At 28.0% G+C, this 6,592-nt stretch overlaps 1 long non-coding RNA gene across 1 annotated transcript; it reads left to right on the forward strand.

Annotated features, from left to right (window-relative positions):
* The first annotated feature begins 2,219 nt into the window (after positions 1–2,219).
* Positions 2,220–5,922, forward strand: LOC117169652. Its single transcript, XR_004466698.1, has 2 exons — positions 2,220–2,357; positions 5,289–5,922. It is a non-coding gene; the product is annotated as an uncharacterized LOC117169652 (long non-coding RNA).
* The last annotated feature ends 670 nt before the right edge of the window (positions 5,923–6,592 follow it).

Here is a 6,592-nt window from a genome sequence, read left to right on the forward strand (position 1 = left end):
CCCCCCCCCCCCATCACCACTTTTTCCAATCCACTATCCGATGATATCTCCAAATAAATGAAATCGCAGTATAAAAATTTATAAATTGTTCTTCGTATAGGACATCAAATGCGCTCATATGCGCTACTTTCGGAAGCGACATAACCAATAATCAACCCCCTGATTACCACTTGTTATAATTCACTATTCGATGATATCTCAAAATAACTCAAATTGTAATATAATAATGATAATGATCTCTTCGTATGGAATTTCAAATGCGCTCATATGTGCCACTTTCGAAATTGACAAAAAACATAATTAACCGCCTGACCACCGCATGCTACGATCCACTAATCGATGATATTTCCAAATAACTCAAATTGCAGTATAAAAATTTATAATGATCTCTTCGAATAGGATTTAAAATGCGCTCACATGCGCTACTTCCGAAATTTAAAAAAACACAATCAACCTCCCTATTACCCCCCCCCCCCCATTAAAACTTGTTTCTATTCACTATCTGATGATATCTCCAAAAAAATTAAATTCCGGTATAGAATATTTATACTGTAATTTATTTTGAGATATCATCGAATAGTGGATCGTAACGAGTGGTATTGTTCTCCATTGATAAAATCTCAAATCATCAGTCACGTTCATAATATAATTGCGTCTAATGAAGCTAGTATTTTTAACTTAGATGGCGATTCTCCAAGTTAGATTAAAACTCAATGTTCCTAAATTATAATGAATCATTTTCTTCTTTGAAGATATCCAAATCGACGCAAATTTGAATGTATACCGGATTCGAATGTGATAGGTGTGTTCAGACTAAGAAATCCAGATGTGATGTTTACCAACGCTGATAAAGGGAATGATACTATTGCTATATCTAAAACTAATTGCCATAAAAAAATGTCTGATATCTCAAATGATAAAAAACATTATTCCTTATCCATCTTTGAATACACTGGTACTTTACAGAAAAAAAACAATAATTTATTCTCTGAATTAGAATTCTCTTTACCAAGCTGAAAATGTCAGAACTTACTCAGCCGTCACTCCAAGGGCCTACGGCCTTCCTAAAATCCATAAGCCTGATGCCCCCTAAGACTTATTGTTTCCACCATTAACAATCCTCTATAGAAATTATCTACCTTTTTGTTCACAATTTTAAATAATGTTATCGGAAAAAACGATTCACATTTTACAGATGGCTTATGCTTTGTAAAAAAAAAACTTGAGCCATGTAGTATCCCTCCCAATCACGTTTTAGTTTCTTCAAATGTAGGTTCCATGTTTAATAGCATTCCTATACCTGATGTTTTAAACTGTGTGATTTTAAGATGACCTGAGATTTTTGAATTTACTGAAATTCCACTTCATTTTTTTTTTAAATTGCATTGAATTATGCTTCAAATCCACTTTTTAAAATTTTTTTGGCTTCTCTTACAAACAGAAAAACAGCTGCATCGGCCAATTTAATTATGAAAAAACACGAATCGCACTGTGTCCAAGATCTTCCCTTTCCTGTTCCTTTTTTCTTTCGTTGCGTAGACGATATAATCACAGCTATTCCAAAAGATAATGTCCATATACTCATTGAAAAATGTAATTCTGAGAATCCAAATATTAAATTCATTATAGAAATGGAAGAAAATTAAAAAATTGATTTCTTAGACACGCTTATTATTAGATGTGATGGTTTTATAAAAATGGATTGGTATCAAAAGAAAACTTGCTTCCAAGTTATTCAATAATCTTGAAGACCCACTTCCAAAAAAGAAAATTTCCGAAGTTGCTTATAAATACAATTAAATTGTCTGTCCCTTTTTTCTGTAGTTGCGACTGGTAAATCTATAGAAACCCGTAGTCGTGAACACAGATATTTTATCTCCCATCCTGATCCAGTTGCTCATACTGCACTTATTAAACATTACATTGTCACTGGCCATACTTTTGATTTGAATAATTTTCAGATTTTATCAATGGAGAACAATGAAGCTCGTAGAAAAATAATTGAAAACTTTTTTATCAACAAACTACCAAATACTGTTAATCTCCGATATGAAAATAATTTATTTCCTAATGTTTGCAAACTTTTATAAGATTTTAATTTTCGTTGTTGATAAAGTTTCATTCTATGTTATCGACTCTTATATCACATTTTGTTTTTACTGTTTGAATTTCCGTAACTCGCTTTCAGTTTGCTCAGTCAGTCGTCTTTGCATCAAACTTGATGCCGGGCTTTTTCACCTTTCTTATTTATTTTCTTAGTTTTTTGTTTTTAATAATAAATGTTCTGCGTCAGGTTTTATTGCGGCTCTGTGACTATTTTACTCTGACTTTTAACTACGATTTTTAAAATATACCAGGTATGTTTGTTTGTTATTCACATTGACCTTTCGTTTTTTCACCGACATTACTTTTAACTCTTATAAAATTGATTTAAAATTGAGTGTAAAAAACTTTTTTAAAATCGTATTGAAATATCATTTTTTAGTTCTGTTCAATATAAATTCTGTGATTAAATTCATTAATCCAAAATAATATTTTCCGTACATCTTCAAAGAATCCAGAATCCAGAAATGTGGCAAAAATTTTGTCGAGTATGTTATTTACAATTATAAATAGAGTAAGAAAATAGCATATTATGTGCGCTCATTAAACGATTCTTGTTTTGATCACCTAATTATCAAATTAAAATATTTGCTCAACTTTAAGGTACTATAAAATATAATTATTAATCATCATTTAAAATGAATCTTGAACAAGCTTTCGTGGAATTTTACTTCATTTTAATTGATATTTTGTTTTTATTTTTCATTTCAATTTTAATTTTAATCGTGACATTTTATCCCAGTAGGAATCAGATCGGCTTTGAAGATATTTATACTTATAATTCGCCAACTTATGAAATCTTAAGGATTTGCAGTTGAAGATCTTTAAATTTCAATGTGCATAATTTAAGATGATGTTTTTTTGAATGTTTCTTTAATTAGAATTTTCAAGTGTAAAACTTAAAATCTGTATAGTTGTTTAACGGCAATTTTTAAAAACAAAGTATTAATTTTATTTTCAAAATTAAAACATATGAAAAGTAAAATTAATATTTAGAACTCAAAGTTGTAAATATTCAAAATTAAGGAAAATATTCAATTACTGAGTTATCAATTTCAGATGGTTTAATGTTTATTTATTATGATTATGAAAAACAAAATTTTAAACTTTTTAAATTATGAATCGCTTAATTTTATGCACAGCCTTTTAAATTATTATTCATTTTGAAAATTTTCCAAGCAAATCCTTTTCAATTTTAGATGATAAATTTATTTAAATCTTTAAATGAAAACTCGACAATTTTAAGATATGACACTGAAAGCTAAAAAAATAAATTAAAGAATATTTAAGAACAGTACTATATATAAATCCAATTATTCAATTAGCACAATTGTAAGGCTTTTAATTCGAATTTTTTTTGTTTTAATGTAAAATTGTTGAAAAGGAAAATATAAAGAACCAAAAATTCCTGAAATGATAAAATTGCCAAAATATAAAAAAACCCGAATTGGCAAATGATTGCACAATAAAATTCCCGAAAATTTTATAATATTTCAAAATTGGAAAATTCCTAACAGAGAGTTCTGAATGATAAAATATCCGAACTTATTTAATTATTAAAAATAAAATAATCAAACATTTTCATCAAAGAAAATACTTTTTTAATGTACAGTACAAATTTACAACCACGAGCGTCTAGAAAAAATTCTCTCCAAATATTCTGTGAACCTCATAAGATTTTTAAAAAACCTTTAAATTGTTCAATTACAAATACTGATTTATGCCAAAATCTGCTTGTTGATTTTTTAAATGAAAATTTTATCTTTGAGAATTTTTTTCGTAATTTTTTTAAAACACTTCACATTTTCAAAGATTTTTTTAAGATTTGAATATTAGAAAATATTGTCTTAATTTTTCGTAGCTAAGAATTTATTTTGAAGGCATTCTAATCAAAATCGCTTAATTATAATGAAAATGACAATGCTTAATTTTTTTTGATCAGAATCGAACTTTTTCTCTCTATCAAGTCTTTCAATTTGATATATTCAAAGAATTCAAAAAATTTCAAAAATGAGATAATTTTGTGCATTTAAAATTGATACTAAATAGATCAATTTACCTGACTAAACTTAATTTCAAAGAAATTGAGAATATCTGAATTATAAATTATAAAATCAAAAAGGGACTATTAAGTCTATTCAATATAAAACGTTGCAATTTTAAAAGACGAAATAGTCAACTTGTTCTGCCATTTTTTATATTTTAATTTGAAACTACGATATCAAGCAAATTGAAAACCATAAACGATGAAGAATGTGTAAATCAGATATATTAAAACGCTGAGAAAAATAATCTCAGAAGACAGCAAAGGCAAAGAAGAATTTTTAAATAGTACTTTTGTTAACAGAATTTGTTCATAACATTAATAAATGTAATGGAAATATTTTATCAAATGTTAAAGTAAAGTATAGATAATAATACTGAAAATGTGAAACATTACTCCTCTTTTTGCTTTGTGTATTCAACTAAAGGAAAACAAAGTGGACAAGATTTATGACCGAGGAGTATTCCAATTTTGTAATGCTTTAATGTATTTCTTTAAATTTCAGTTTAATTTTTTAACGTATAATTATTAATTTTAAAAGGTTAGCTTATGCATTCAATTTGAATTAAAGGAAATATCACTGATGTTGTAAATTCATAAATAATCAATGAATAAATTACCAAACAAATTAAAACTTTTTTGCCTGTAAATAAAAGATGATTAAATTGTCCATATATCGCTGAGATTTATCTGCGATTATTTAAAAAATAATTTATTTTAGTTTCTCAAGGTGAAATAATATAATTAAAATTCTGCGAGCCACCATTAAATAAATAAATTAATGTTTAATACGAATAAATGATGTCATCAGGCTGTTTACGATCTATCCTTGGGAAGCGAAAAGAAAAAAAATCTCAGAACAGTATATAAACTGGAAGCATAAAGATTTTTATTTTTAGGTACTTTGTCAACAAATTTCACCCTTTAACAGTTTTCTTGCTCTTTATTTTTTTCAAATGAAGGTCTATTATAATCTGGCGATCACTTTAATCTTCAGCCTTAAAGCCATTGGTAAATGTAACAAATATAATTTGTTTTTAACAGTTACGTGTAAAATTCAATCTCTCGTATCTGATGTGCAAACAAATAGGTATAAGCATACTAGGAATACAAAAATTACCCACTATATTACTTTTTGCAGAATTAAGTTCACAATCCGATATTGGACATAATAATGAAGGGACTTCCAGACATTCTCCTTCTAACGGATCTTCTCAAGCCAGACCTCTTAATGTCTCACCAATTCGTGCCATACCTCTTTCTGTCAGACCTAGCCATACTGGACCTTCTTCTTTAATCATAAATTTCGAAAAACCCGAACCCCATGGGAAATTAAAACACAAAACCTTTTCTTATCCTCCTGGATTTCAAACGATGGATCATTTAACTAATGAATTTAAGCCAATACCACCAGGCTGCCCTCTTCGTTCATTAACAACAGCCAATAATTACGTCCTGGGACTATTGAACCAACATCTTATATTTTTTGGAATATATGCTGAATTTAATGGAAAACTCCATCGATTTAAAATACCTATAAAAGGCGGAAGACCTGTACTACTGCGCGCGGAAGAAGAGGCGGAATTTTTTGACTTCCGAAAATTCGAAAGGAAAGAATAGGAACACACAAAATACCTCAGAGAAAAATTGTAGAATGTATGTATATACTTTAACCTGGAAATGATGTATCTTGTGATTCATTTAATGTGATATCTTTGGAGGAAAGGCAACAAATGCAACTAAAAATAATGAAATAAAAAAGTATTTACAATGGCTTACTGTCTTTTTATTTCAACCTCGAATTTGTATTCGCGCGCACATTCTCTTATAAAGTGACCTATATTAAGATTTTTTTCACGGTCTCTTTGGTCATTCATAAATTGCGTCAGAAAATGTTTTGTCAATTTTTTACCCCTTCTCACAATGAGTTTTGATGACCATTTTTTATGTGCGAAAGACATTTTTATATTATATCTTCATTATATTGATTATCCATCAGTGTAAATTATTTTATTTTGGTAGCCAATGATTTCACTTATTACCATATGTCAATTCTATCAAAAATTATAGTGTAATATGGAGCACCAAATTTAGAAAAATTTACAAATATGTAAATTTTCTTTTCGTTACGCATAAAATTTACAAATATGTAAATTTTCTTTTCGTTACGCATATTCGACCAAAGAAGAAAACGAAGAATGGATTTGTGGTAAATTTTATGAATATATTCAGAAAAGACCAAAAAATTGGAAAATAAGTAGTCTTACGATTTATTTGAATTTCGTCATTTTCAAATGTCCTCTCATTTTGTATTGTGATAAATTAGTATTTACAATGTTCGAATATTAACAGAATAATAGTTATGCCATTTTTGCTGTTTGAATTTGAAACTACAACGCCATGAAAGTTTGAAATCACCAAAAATTCAGAAATTGTAAATCAAAT

The sequence above is a fragment of the Belonocnema kinseyi genome, chromosome 3, assembly GCF_010883055.1.
Source record: "Belonocnema kinseyi isolate 2016_QV_RU_SX_M_011 chromosome 3, B_treatae_v1, whole genome shotgun sequence".
NCBI classification, from domain to species: domain Eukaryota; kingdom Metazoa; phylum Arthropoda; class Insecta; order Hymenoptera; family Cynipidae; genus Belonocnema; species Belonocnema kinseyi.